Raw genomic sequence first — 15176 nt, forward strand, 5'->3', positions numbered from 1 at the left:
GGATCCGCGGTCTTCACGTCTGCTTCTCGAAGCTCGACGTGAATGCACCCTGCCTTCGTATTGTAAAATACGATCGGCAGGGGTGTGCGGTGCTGGGGTTGGCCCAGCTTGTATGTGCGCTTCCGCACAAGCGCGGTTGTATGTTGCGGCCAGCAGGGTGGCCTGTTGGTCATACCAGATGTGGGGGTCCATGTTCGGGGGGATCACAGATGCGTACCGTGATAAGTCGTGTCCGAACGTTAGGGATGGACCCCTTTGCGTTGATGTGCCGATATGGCCCGGATTCGGTTCCGGTGGGGTACTCCCCAGATTTCCTGTGTTGGTGGGGAGTAGATTATTAGGGGTGTTCAAAACCGGATATCCGAAAATTCGGATATCCGAATTTCGGATATCCGAAATTTTCGGATACCATATTTCACTATCCGAATCCGTATCCGAAATTTCGGATATCCGAAATTTCGGATATCCGAAAATCCAACTTTTTGTTTAATTTTTATTTTTTTATTATTTTTTTCATATTCGGAAACGGATATTTTGGATATTTTCGGATATCCGAATATAAGTTTTCGGATATTTTTCGGATATTTCGGATATTTTTCGGATATTTCAGATATTTTTCGGATATTTTCGGATATTTTTCGGATATTTCGGATATGTTCGGATACTTCGGATATTCGGATATCCGAAAAAAATGAAAATTAAATTTTCGGATATTTCGGATATCCGAAATATCCGAAAATTTTGAAAATCACTATCCGAATCCGAATCCGAAAAATTCGGATATCCGAATTTTGGATATCCGAAATTTCGGATATTTCGGATTCGGATATCGGATATTTCGGGTCGGATTTTCGGATACGGATACTTTTGAACACCCCTATAGATTATCACCTGTAGTATTGTTTTGGTGATCAGTCATGATTTTGAGAGAGGACAAAGGATGATCGAAAAAGTGCTAAGAGTAGCGGTGGGCGCCAATGATGAAACAATGGTTAACCGGGCAGGGTTAACTCACTGGTCTCGTCAAGAAGGGTTAATCCCTTCCTCTCGAGGATCGCTGGCTGGATCACCGGTGGGTTGATCTCCTGCACAAGGAAACAAACCGTGACTCGTAACAAGGAGGATGGGGTGGGGGGTGCTCCTTGTTACCACTCTCCGGCGTGAGAATCAGTAGTTTGCTTGGGAAGCAAAGTAAGATTATAGTAGTAGTGAGGGAGTTGTGAAGAGATACCTCAAACCTGGTTTGGGGTTGGTATTTATAGCCGAGGAGTGAAGGAGGAGGTGGATGGATAGACTGACGGCATGCTGCACCTTTGCAGGTGTGTCAGACATGTCGGTCGTTGAGACGACGCCACGTCAGTCTGTCGCTTCCGTAGATCTGACAGGTGACTGCCATTGGTTCCACTTGCACTGTGGTGTCAGTCCCACTTGTTGAACGTATAGGATGCGGTGCTAGCCGCATCGCTGCCTGCGGTAACATCTGATGTTATCGCGTCTCTTGCTAGTGATCAAGAAATACGCGAGATGCGGTGCTGGCCGCATCGTCGCCTGTGGTGACTGTTGCTGTTATCCAGCTTCCTTGTATTGATAGAAGTGTTCACTGGAACGCGGTGCGAGGCCGCATCGCTGTGAATACTTTCGTTTTCATACACCAGATGTGATGCTATGTCGCATCACTCTACCGTTCTCATGTTCCATGTAAGTCCTCCTTTGTTACTAGATAGATTGGATTCAACCCTTGTGTCGACGCGTTCTTCGCATAGGCACAAGTAGGTTGTTAGCTGGTGGGGGTTTTGATAAGGGTAATGGTCACTCGCGGTCGATGCTGACGCGAGATCCGGGACCATACCCCTTCAAGACACCTAAATTAAAATTACTTTTTCGCAACTGGAACTTAAGGATGCAGCTAAAAATCAACACTCCTCATATAAAAGAAGCAACTGATAGCTCAATTCTCTTCCTTTCTCATCTTTCCCACATTTATTCCTCACCAGGCATGACAACATTGTATCAGCCACTTTATCACAGATGTATATTTTGGCGATGAATATTGACTAAAAGTCAAAATCAATGAAATAAATTCCAGAACTAGCAATTCTAGACATTCCCAAATGATCAATTTTATAAATTAACAACTTGTTTCTCAAAAAATGGTCAAAGTTATGATGATATTTACTCGCTTTGACCTTCTCCGATGTTTCAAACAGATTAAAAATATTCAAATAACAGATTATGCTAGGACTTTCATTAAACAATTTGTTTGCAACCATTGCATCTGAAATATGATAAAAAGTACAATAAATTAACAAAGATCACCAAAAAATAAAGGGTGAAAAACCAATGTTCTTGATTGACTAAAGTCAACTGATGGAAAAGAGAGTTTGGATGTGTAAAAGAGAGTTCTTCCTGCAAGGGTTTCAGATCTGGGGAAGTTAACAAGAAGTCACCATTTTCCGGCCATAATTTCAGGCCTTTAAACCCCACCACCAATTTCTGGCCGTAATTTCAGGTCTGTACTCATTTAGCACTCGGATACGGGAATAGATGGTTGAGATGTATAAGGGTTTCAAATCTGAGATAGGGTTTCATAGGTTGAAGTGGTGGTGAGGGTGGTTGTTGCGAAGTTGGTGGTGGTTGCCGGAGAGTTGGGGTAGCGGTGGTGATGGTGGAGATGGAGATGCTCGTGGTTGGTGTGTAGGTTATCTTTAAATAATACATGCTTATACACACATATTAACAAATTAATTAATTTTCTTTATTTTATTTATTATAATATATCTATCTACTATAATAAAAGAAACCAATAAGTGACACGTGTCATTCATTGAAGATGTCTATATTTGTAATTTCCTATATTTTCATACTTATCTTATATCAATTAATTAAATAGTAAATAATCAATTAATATTAAATCTTATCTTACTTTGAATGTTGGATAGAATCATTCTATTTTTTCTAATAATATATTAATCTTAAACTTAAAAAAACAATAATATGCTCATATAAAAAATTTAAAGTAAAAACAAAATATACAAAATAACTTATTATACATTAGATCAAACTTAAAAAAAACACTAATTAGGAAGATAAGCTAATAATATAATTCTGTTTTTGATTTTTCAAATTGGGGTTCTAATCAATTCGAATTAAACTTAACCAAGTTTGTGATTTGATTCGAATTAAACCGAACCAAATTTATGATTTTTTAGACGAATCCAATAGCATATTATTTACCAAAATTACATTTATTTAACCCGTGTAATACATGGTGTTTTTAAAGATATAACTTTTTTATTATTTAGTATATATTCGCCCCGCTTGCGGTATACAAGGTTACAAAATTACATTTATTTAACCCGTGTAATACACAGTGTTTTTAAAGATATAATTTTTTTTATTATTTAGTATATATAATTAGATTTATTCAACCCGTACAATACACGGATTTTTATTATTTGGTATATAAAATTACATTTATTCAGTACAATACATGGAGTTCTTATAGATATAATTTTTTTTATTATTTAATATATAGAATTACATTTGTTCAACTCGTGTAATAAACGAGATTTTTAAAGAATAACTGTTTTAATTAAATATATAAAATTACATTTATTCAACCCGTGTAATACACGGGGTTCTAACCTAGTGTGTTATATAACCAAATTGCCCTCATGTGCAATGCACATGTCATATTTAACTAAAAGTTTTAACTTTGTTAGTGCTAAAGGATGAAAGATGTCCTGAGTTTACCAAGTAAAGGACAGTGACTGTAATTATTAAAGTTAAAGGCTATCCATCGCAATTTGATACAAACATAAAGACGAAAAGTGTAATTTACCCTAAAAAAAAATTAGTGACGAATTTATTCTAATAATCAATTTTTATTGTGTATTGTGGATTTTAAGCTATTTTTAAATAAACAAAGCATATACAATATTATTTATAGTGCTATGTTAACTTAATAATTACTGCGGATATTTCTACCACGGATTTAGTTTAAAACATTGTGGAACGATCATTAAATTTTAGAATAATTACATATACTTGACTAACACGTCTTTTATAACATCTTGAGTGCTCTGAATGATCATTGAATTTCAGAAATACAGTAGTGTTTTAGTGTATTTGATCAAAGATAGTAATCATGTTTAAACAATAGTCACTTGTTGATTATCAACGTGCGTATTCTTTAATATTTATTTATTAGATTTAGACTTAAGAAGTTTCACAATGTGGTGCTTTTTACCTATTCGTTCCACGTAGTGGACCTCCATGCTTCATCCGGTCACATTGTGGCACCCTTCCGGTTCATTTTAACTACGCAGATTCAGACTTCCAAGTGACTTTATCTTTGGTTGGCTAGTTCTCACTGTATTATTAATATTCTATATAACAACAAAAGCAATTGTTAACCATGCTAATGTTTTATTGGCCAATTTTGTAGGGTATAACATTGTTATTAATTTTAATTAATATAGAATTTACGTTTTTAACTCCGAACTTTAATAGAAATTAGCGTACGACCCTAAACGCTAATAACTTTTTTTTTATAAATTTCTATATAACAACAAAATCAATTGTTAAGAGTGCCAATGTTTTATTGGCCAATTTTGTAGGGTATAACGTTATTATTAATTTTTAATTAATATATAATTTACGTTTCTAATCCCGAACTTTAATAAAACTAGCAAACGACCCTAAACGCTAAGAACTCTTTTTTTTTTTATAAATGATTTATTTTTATATCTCTAAACTTTAATAGATTTATCATACAGAAGTGTAGTAATAACTCTTTTTCTATACATGATTTATGTTTCGATCCCCAAACTTTAATAAAGTTATAATACAACCTTGAAGTTTAATAAAGTTAACTTTTTTTAACAAATATATTTTCTATTATCTTTTTATAAGTTTGTTCTTTTTTATTGTACTTATTATCTATTTAACTTATTTTCATATTATAAATTAGCAACTTTTTGTTGGATTATGATTTTGTACCCCAAGCATGGGGGGTTTTACGAAAAAAAAGTTTGATTTTATATTTTACTTGTAAAGGATTCTTGTGATTTCGTGAGGGCTGTAAACGAATCGAATGAACATGAACGGGGCCTTGTTCGTGTTCGTTCGTTAAGGAAATAAATGTGTTCACGAACGGTTCATGAACACTTACCGAACGAGATTTTATGTTCGAGTTCGTTCATTAAGGAAATGAGCGTGTTCACGAACGGTTCACGAACACAAGCGAACACAAATAAATTTGGCGAATGCGATGAAGGATAAAGGTGGATAACCCAGAGAGTAGCACTAGAACTTGAATCCCATATTGTGGAACGGATGTAGATCATATTCGTCGATGTAAATAATGAGAAAAGAAAGGGAAATGGTGCATAAACAAGGTGAAAGAGGGTTTCCTAGTTTAATTGTTAGGGTAATGATATAAATAAAAGTTTAATAGTATAAAAAGTATAGATAAAATATATGAAAGTATAAAAATCTTTAATTAAAACACGAACATACGAACATAAACGAACGCAAATGAACGAATGTTTACGAACACCTTACCGAACGTTCACGAACACAATTGAACGAACAAGATTTTTATATATGAAAGTATAAAAATCTTTATATATATATATATATATATATATATATATATATATATATATATATATATATATATATATATATATATATATATATATATATATATATATAAAAGCTAAGTATGCACTCAGAATCCAATAGCAACTCACGTATACAACATATGATTATTATTAGTATATCAGAATATATATAAAAGCTAAGTATGCACAACACTAAATCTCAAATGAAAGCGTCACAGGTATCGACCCAACCTTAAACGTCTTCACATCAATCCGATCCGACCCGAAAAGTCTAAAAATGGAGTTGATCGATAGCTGAACACAAATAGTTGGTGTGCCTATTGTGCACAATTCCACTTCAACCTCAATGTTGAAATCGACTTGAAACAATCCCAAAAGTCTGAAAATTGAGTTGATGGACAATCCGTGCTGTTGAAACCTTTCTTCTTCAACCTCGCAATATTCCTAGTTATAGAAGTGATTGAGATGAGCTCCAAATGATCTGCTCAATGTTAGCTTGAGAGAGAATTTCGGTTGTTGAAGATTTGGAAGTGAAAGAATGGACTTGTATTTATAGAGTGGAGATGGCACTTTGGTGCGGATGCACTTCGTACGAATTGGGCCAGGCCCATTCGCACGAAAGTGCCAGGCCTAAATGCCACACCCTGATTTTTTGCGGAAGCGTGTGATGTGTGACTTGATCAGTTTCATTGCATTCAATTATAATAAACAACTACATGATTAAAACATGATGTTCATCCCTACATAAGTTTCAAAATATTACAAATCCAAGTTGTTAAGTTAAACCAACAAACTTCAAGTTAAGTTTACAAACCATTCAAAGTAATAAGTTCCATAAAGGACTTTTTAAAACAAAAGACTTTTTAAACTAAGGCTTTGGTTCGTATATCTTATCGAAGATAAAATATACTAACTATGATTTGTATTGTAATTGTGTATTATATTGAATGAATATTGTGTACAAAGAAGGTCCTATATATAGGACAATACAATCTAATAATAGAAACAATCATTAACTTAAATAGAGTATAAAATCTCGGTCTAATATCCCCCCTCAAGCTAATGCCGGGGAGCAACTTTTAGCTTGGACCTAAGAAATAGAAATCGTTTTGAGGCAAGGGGTTTTGTGAACACATCTGCAATTTGATCATCCGTCTTGATAAATTGTATGAAGAGTTGTTTCCGAGCCACCCTTTCTCTGACAAAGTGAAAATCAATTTCCACGTGCTTTGTACGTGCATGAAAAACAGGGTTGGCTGATAAGTAAGTGGCACCTAGGTTATCACACCATATGATAGGTGACAATGCCATAGAAACATGAAGCTCCTTTAGAAGTGCTTCAAGCCATGTTAACTCAACAACAATGTCGGCTAGGGCTTTGTATTCTGATTCTATAGATAACCGAGAGACAATGTGTTGTTTACGAGCACGCCATGAAATAAGATTGGAGCCAAGATAGATGGCAAAACCCCCCGTGGATCGCCGGTCATCGAGAGAACCAGCCCAATCTGCATCAGTAAAGGCAGTGAGAGAGTGATTATGAAAATCAGTGTAAGCATGAATCACTGGGGCTGATTTTTGTTGAATTAGCAACCCGAGACTGGATGTTCCTTGAAGATACCGAAGAATTCTTTTGACTGCTGACCAGTGATTTTCGGTAGGCGAGTGCATAAATTGACAGACTTTGTTGACCGCAAATGTGATGTCCGGTCTGGTAAGAGTTAGGTACTGTAAAGCCCCAACTGTTTGTCTGAATTGCACTGGATTGTCAAATAGAGGACTGTCTCCAAGAGCCAATTCAGAGTTAGGAGCCATAGGAGAGTCAACCGATTTTGACTGGGAGAGACCTGCTTTCTGAATAATGTCAGCAATGTATTTCCTTTGTGAGAGAAGCAAGTCATGGCCCTGAAAAATTACCTCAATGCCCAAAAAATATGACAACCGACACATATCTTGGATTGCAAAAGTGGTACCCAACTGTTGAATGATGTGATCAATGAGCCGAGAATTATTGCCAGTGAGGATTATGTCATCCACATAAACAAGCATGTATAATAAGTGACCATTATGAGAATAAATAAACAATGAAGGATCTGTTCTGGATCCGTGAAACCCAAGTTGTAATAAGGTACTGGAGAGGCGATTGAACCAGGCTCTTGGGGCTTGTTTGAGGCCATATAAGGACTTGTGGAGTAGACAAACATGATCTGGCTTTTGTGAATCGACGAAGCCTTGTGGTTGTCGCAAGTACACAGTTTCCTTGAGATCTCTGTGAAGGAAGGCGTTCTGAACATCTAACTGGCGAAGAGGCCATTGTCTTGTAATAGCAAGAGACAAAACTACACGAACCGTGGTGGATTTCACCAGTAGACTAAATGTCTCATGATAATCAATTCCTGGCTGTTGGTTGAAACCTTTGGCCACTAAACGAGCTTTGTGACGTTTGATATTCCCGTTTTCATCATGTTTCAACCTGTATACCCACTTACAATCAACAACATTAGCATTAGGAACTGGTGGTACTAAAGTCCAGGTACCGTTTCTCATCAAGGCTTTGTACTCCTTTGTCATGGCAGCGCGCCATTGAGGGCTTTTGTTAGCAATGGCAAAGGTGGAGGGTTCGGTTGAGGAAGGATCAATGGAGGTGTGGAAAGCGGAAGCATTGTAAGAAGCCCTTTGCTTAGGGTTTGGTCGAAGGTTTAGAGGGCGAGGGCGAGGTTGGGTGTCGGTGTTGGTGGTTGTAGAATTGGATTGGGTGTGGTCAGAAGGTGGTGGAATGGGTATGGTGGAGGATGTGTTTGGTGGTGAAGTGTTTTGGTAGGTTTGATAGGCTGGGAGGGTGGGGTGAGTGTCCGTAGCTGAGCGGCGTTTATAAGTGACAGTAAGTGGTTCGGTTGAGGATGGGTTGGGTGGTTGAACAGATTCGGTTAGTTGTTGGACATGATGGATGTGAGCCGAAGGTGGTTGGGCCGGATTGGTTTGGGCCGATGGTGAGGATGGTTGGACCGGTTGGGTTTGGGCCAAGGGTGTAGACGGTTCAGTTGGATTGGAAGGAAATGGTTGTTCAGGTGGTGAAGGATAGGATGAAAAATAAGGCTCAGGAGAGGGTGGGGTAGGTATAGGGGAAGATGAATGAAGGAAAGGAAAGTATGTTTCATTAAACCGTACATGTCGGGCGATGTAAATGCGATTCGAGGTAAGATCAAGACATTGGTAACCGTGATGTGAGGGACTATACCCGAGAAAGATACATGGTGATTAGCGGAAATCCATTATGTGTGGATTATAGGGACGAAGATGAGGGAAGCATTGACACCCGAAGACACGTAAAAAGAAAGATTGGGTTTACGTTTGAGAAGATGCTCAAAGGGAGAGACGTGGGATGAGGTACGTGATGGTATGCGATTTATCAAGTATGTGTCGGTTTCAAAGGCAAAGTTCCAAAAACGCATTGGAACACCATATTGAGCTAGAAGGGTGAGACCGGTTTCGACCACATGACGGTGGCGCCTCTCAACAAAGCCATTTTGTTCGCTTGTATGAGGACAAGATAGGCGATGTAGAATTCCAAGGTTTGCAAAGAAAGAGGATAGGTTTCGAAATTCCCCTCCCCAATCTGTTTGAACTGATTTAAGTTGTGTTTTGAATTGTCGTTCAGCCATTGTGTGAAATTGTTTAAAAATGGCAAATACATCAGATTTTTGTTTGATGGGAAATATCCACATGTATCTAATATGATGATCAACACAAAGTAAAAAATAACGATGACCATAAAAGGAAGCAACGGGAGCCGGTCCCCAAACATCACAAAATACTAGATCCAACACATTAGTACTTTTATAATTTGAAGAAGATGAATGCAATTTCGAGGATTTTCCCATAGGACACGAATTACAAAATGGTAAAACAGAGTCATTACTAACAGGAAGACAGTTCTTAGAAAGCATAGATTGTAAAAGCTGCAAGTGAGGGTGTCCAAGTCTTTGGTGCCAAGTTGTAGGAGAGGCCCGAACGGTAGAAAAAGCAACATTTGAGACAGGGTTGATTTTCGGTAGATGAAGAGGGTAGAGACCATCTTTACTTGGACCCGTGAGGAGGATAGTTCTGGTAACCGAATCCTTCACACAAAAAAACGTAGAGTGAAATTCAAAGAAGACGTTGTTATCTTGACAAAAACGTTGTACGGAAAGAAGATTGTGTTTAATTTGTGGAACGTGTCGGATGTTTTTAATAGAAAGAGTTTTGTTTGGTGAATTGAAAGTGGTGGAACCAATATGGAGAATGGGTAACCTATTGCCATTACCAACAAGAAGAGTGTCCTTACCAAAATATGGCTCAGCATTGTCAAGGCTGGTGAGATCAGGTGCTGCAGTACTGTTTGCACTAGTGTCCGGCAGCCAAGATGTTGATGCTTGTGAGCGATGATCAGGAAAGTTTGCTTGTGGAGCGTATCGTGGTGGACGGATTGTTGTTGGATCATGATTTGGGCATTGTGATGGGACATGTCCAATACCACACCTGTTGCAAGAACCATAGACGGTATTCTGATTAGATGCCCAAGCAAATCTGGAATTGTTACCTGACGAGGAGCCCGTGTTGCGGTTGTTGTTGTAGTTGCCTCGTCCGCGCCGATTGTTGTTGTTCCGATCACGAGTAGGCTGTCCACGAGAGCTATAATTGGCCTGATTCTGGTGCTGTGCAGGCTGCATATTGAAGCCTAGTTGTGTCATCAGATTTTGAAGTGATTGGACTGTTTCAGGAGGCAGCTGAAGGCTGGCCTGCAGGGCTGATTCACGGCTGGTGGTAGCCGTGAAAGCCTGGCTGACAGCAGGGATAATGGGATCAGCCTTCTTTGTCATGTACTCGTGATCAGCCAGTAGTCAAGGTAATTCCAGGAGAGTTACCGGAGGGTGTCGTGCAACAAGGGTGGGTTTCAAGATGTTATATTGTTCCCAAAGACCTGAAATGATCAACATCACAACATCCTTTTCTGGCATGGCTGCACCTATGTTTGCTAGTGCATCATTATATTCTTGGGCTCTTGTAATATAGGTAGCGGATGTTTCATCAGATTGCATCTCTATCTTGAGAAGTTGAGTTCTTAGTGTGTATTCCCGGGAAGATGTGTGTGGTGCGTAGGCACGTTCCAGGGATTCCCATAGATCATGAGAGGTTTCACCGTGAACATGTTTGAAAGAAGCTTCAGAGATTGTGGACAGCAGAAGCATGCGGACATGGGCATCATTGGAAACCCATGTCGAGTGGTCAGGGTTTGGTTGTTGTGTGGATGGTAATAGGTCTTTGCCAGACGAGGAGGCGGGAACAGTAATGGTCTGAGGTGGACAGGGAAGGGAGCCATCAATATAAACGTACAGGCCATTAGTGATAAGAAAGGGTTTGATCATGGTTTTCCAGTATCCATGATTGGTGGGGCTTAGTTTGAAGCCGAATTTGTGAGAATTGTGAGCAGTTTTGTCTGCTGTGGTAAAGGAAACAATAACCATGGCTGCTCGTGTGATGGGACAAAGAGCGACAGAAAAAGAAAGAAACAGCAAAAGGAGAACAGTAAAGTCGAACAGTGACGGCTGATTAGGGTTTCGGTATTCCAAGAGCGTATAACTCTGATACCATATGATTTGTATTGTAATTGTGTATTATATTAAATGAATATTGTGTACAAAGAAGGTCCTATATATAGGACAATACAATCTAATAATAGAAACAATCATTAACTTAAATAGAGTATAAAATCTCGGTCTAATACTAACCAAACCCTTCCAAAAGGATGACATCAAACTTGAAATATCTTCTTGAAATCTTTCTAACGCCGCCAGATCCAATTAGTTTCCTGAAATATATGTAAGTTGAAAACATCAACAAAAGTTGAGCGAGTTCATATGTTTTGTATGTGAGCTCGTATAAACTTGTAATCATTTGTAAGTATGCCTTTGTAATCCGGTATGAAAGCGTCTATGAACAGATCAATTAATGTTTTGCAAGGACATTAATATGTGTGCAATGGTGTAGGAAGGCTCAAACCTTTACGGATTTCGTACCGGGCCACCCGGCTGGAACGACATAGTCACCACATGGGCCAACTCACGGACCCATGGGTGGGGCTCGCAACACCCAAATAGATCTATCACTCATGCCCCTCGGTCTTTATACAAAGATTAATGGTCTTAAGTGTTGTGCCTACCCATTCACATGATCTAACAGTTCATTCCTTAGCTAACCATACCATTTGAAACATTTGAAACATGTATTTCACCCCCGTAAGTTATAAAACCGAAAACAGTTAAAAGAAAAGGGGGACAGGAACTCACGGTTTTGCGTCCGCAGTCTTGTAACTCAAAGATCCTTCTTACGAGTCGTACAACTACCTACACGCACGTGCCATGTTTTATTAGACGTTTAGGTCGTGTAACGACTCCTAGTCTTAGTTGTTTATTAAGACTTATTTTTGGGAATTTAGTATTCTTTGAGTTATACGGTTGATATGTATTATGTAATTCCAAATTATATAATTATTAGTTAAAATAAAAATATTTTAACTTAAACTATTTTTATCCAATTATTTGGAATATTGTTAAAAATAATATATTTTTAACTTGGTTTATCATGTATTTCTCACATATGTATTTTCCAAGTATAGGTATACTTGTATTCGTGTATTTTGCCAAGTATTGGTAGTGTATTCCGGTATGTATTTATACGTATAGGAATACGTATTTTCTTGTACTTATTAAGTATTTCATACTTAATTTGTGCATTATTTTCCAGAATATTATTTTTATATACTAAAAATCACCACTTTATATTCTTAAAATATACATATTTTAAGAGAATTTTTATAGAAAAGTATCTATAAACTTTACTTGGCAAAAATAAGTATACTTTCATATATATCTTAAAAACAATATATTTTTAAGATTAAACTTAGAAAATATATATATTTCTAGTTTTGATCAAAATAATATATTTTTGAATTGTTTAAGAAAATATATATTTTTCTCCACTCAAAAATAATATGTTTTCTATTTGACAAAATATGATATATTTTGTAATAGTTATAAAAATTCATATTTTACCGTTTCTTCAGTTTCAAAAATACCGTTTATGTAACACCCCGAAAATATAAAACTTTATATTAAAGTTATAAAGTATACAATAAACGAAAATAAATTAACTAGGAATAAACAACCTAGTTAGTCATAAGTCTAGTTATAACAAGAAACTTGATTAAAACATCTAAAGCTTAACTTGGCATTAGTAGGAGGGCCAAAGGTGTTAAATAGGAAAACTTGAAATAATAAAACAAAAATTAAAACCCCAAACACACACACAAAAAGTGTGTGTCTGGTCCGATTGAAACCCAGGGGCGACCAGGAGATCCCCTCAAACCCTAGTTCATGTTATTTTCCTCAAGTTGATGGCTCAAATCAAGTCCAAATCGAAATCTGAATGTAGATTAGCGATCACCTCGTCGAAGGGATCATAAGGTATGTAAAATCTTGATGTTTTGATTCATCTCAAATTCTTGGTTAATTGTGAAGAACTGAAATTGAGCTTGATTATGTCTTGCATGGGTGAAATTAGAAGTAATATGGTGTCTAGGGATAAACCCTAGATGATATCTTATCAAAATCTTGCATGAGGCTTGTAAGGTTTATAATCACCAATGTAGGTGACTAATAAGTTTGTAGAAACTTGATGAACACTAGGATTGTGATTCTTGTTTTAGTATAATCTGAATTCCAAGAGGTAAATTCTGAAATATAGAAGTTAAAACATGTGTAAATATGCCTAATTGAAGTTAATTTAGATGGAAACAACAAATCATGAATTTTGTATCAATTATGTAAAAATCCGACCCGCTAGGTGTTTGTTAAAACGCCTAAGCGAGGATTAAAATGTTAATAATTGGACAAAAACGCAGATTAGGATATCATAATGAATTATGATAAATGATTGTAAAAAGGGTTCTAAATTAGTTGTGAATGGAACTCTTTAGGTAAAGAATCCGGATCGTCAAGTGGACAAGCCGGAGGTGATACACGGTTGAAGAGTGTGCTCTAAAGGTACGCGAACTATAGTTTCGTTACATTATGTTTATTTATTTATCCTAGCTTGTTGTGGTGAAAAGTAGCAAAAGAGGAAACCCGTAATGTCGCGAAAGTGACAAAGTTCACTTGACAAATAAAACGGTTCAAAACATTGGGTAAAAATAGAGTTAGTATGTCTTTGAAATGGTGGTCTCCATTCGACATCTAAGCAGGTCAAAAACAATGTCGAGTTGTAATTGTTGAAGTGACTGAAGCATCACTCGATGATTGATTATAATTAAAGCGTAAGCCGTGAAGCGGACACGCTAAACTTGTTGCAAATGAACCCTTGGTATGGGGATTAAAGTTTAGAAATTATGCTTGTCATATTGTTAAGAGGATCATGTTTAAATCCTCGAAAATCAAGCATGTCATTAAGGCATAAGCAACTCTCGGTAAGAGAGTGAAACGCTATTGTTGGTAAGCCCGGGAATGGGCAAAAATCTTTGAAAACAAGAGATGACAATAAAACAAGTTGTATGACTTACAAACAAACGGGTCGAATAATTGAAAAATGGATTTAATAGCAAATTGCTTATAAACCGGGTTTTAACGCGAATAATGATGGTAAACGGGTCCGTAATTAAATTTCGGACGTGTAGGAAAAAGAATCGCTTAAAACGGACTTACGAGTCAAAAGTTATGTTAATTTAAAGTTTAAAACGTTAAGATTTGGTGCTGAACTGATACACAACTCCAACAAGCAACAATCTGTCGAAATCACGCCGTGGCGCGACGCCACAACTTCCCTCGCGTGACGCGACGGTGGTGGCACGACGCCACAGCCTCCCTCGCGTGACGCCAGCATCCAGAACCGAGATTTTCTTGTTTTTTTTTTATACTTTGAGTATGGAACTTGCTTATACTTGATGTTTAAAGTGTCAAACTAATAATTTTAAATGGTTTGACCGTAGGTGAAGATGGACCTAATCCGGATGGTGATCAAGCAATTAACAAGAACCGAACGCACCAAATGAAGCTTCCGCATTTTGTTTATTTTGTTTTAGAAATATGTGAACACTTGAAACTATGTTTTTAAAGTTAACTAGTAGCATGATGACTACAATATTAAGACCTTATAGGGTCTTAAAATCATGAAAACTTTTTGTAAACTCGTAAATTTTGTACTAAATGCAAGTTATATATTATTAATTCTGTTAGTTCAAGTTGGGTCTTAAAGTTTATCACATTTGTTAAGTTACGAATTTATTTCCGGAATATATATATATATATAAATATAGTCTAATGTCCGTTGTCCAATTTGTCCGATATTCGGGTATAAGATATATATTTATTTTCTTGTGAATTTGGTAATATTTCTTATTACAATTTTTGGTATTTTGGTGTGGTGCATTATTTTCAAGTCCTAATTTTAATATAACTAATACAATCAATATACAAGTAGCACATAATTTTGTGACATCTAAATATATATTTTCCTAAA

General features: G+C 36.8%; 1 long non-coding RNA gene across 1 annotated transcript; it reads left to right on the plus strand.

Annotated features, from left to right (window-relative positions):
* Positions 1 to 13001: 13001 nt before the first annotated feature.
* On the plus strand, positions 13002 to 14793 carry LOC110939892. Its single transcript, XR_002592577.2, has 3 exons — positions 13002 to 13129; positions 13642 to 13708; positions 14647 to 14793. It is a non-coding gene; the product is annotated as an uncharacterized LOC110939892 (long non-coding RNA).
* The last annotated feature ends 383 nt before the right edge of the window (positions 14794 to 15176 follow it).

Source organism: Helianthus annuus, chromosome 1 (genome assembly GCF_002127325.2).
Source record: "Helianthus annuus cultivar XRQ/B chromosome 1, HanXRQr2.0-SUNRISE, whole genome shotgun sequence".
NCBI classification, from domain to species: Eukaryota; Viridiplantae; Streptophyta; class Magnoliopsida; order Asterales; family Asteraceae; genus Helianthus; species Helianthus annuus.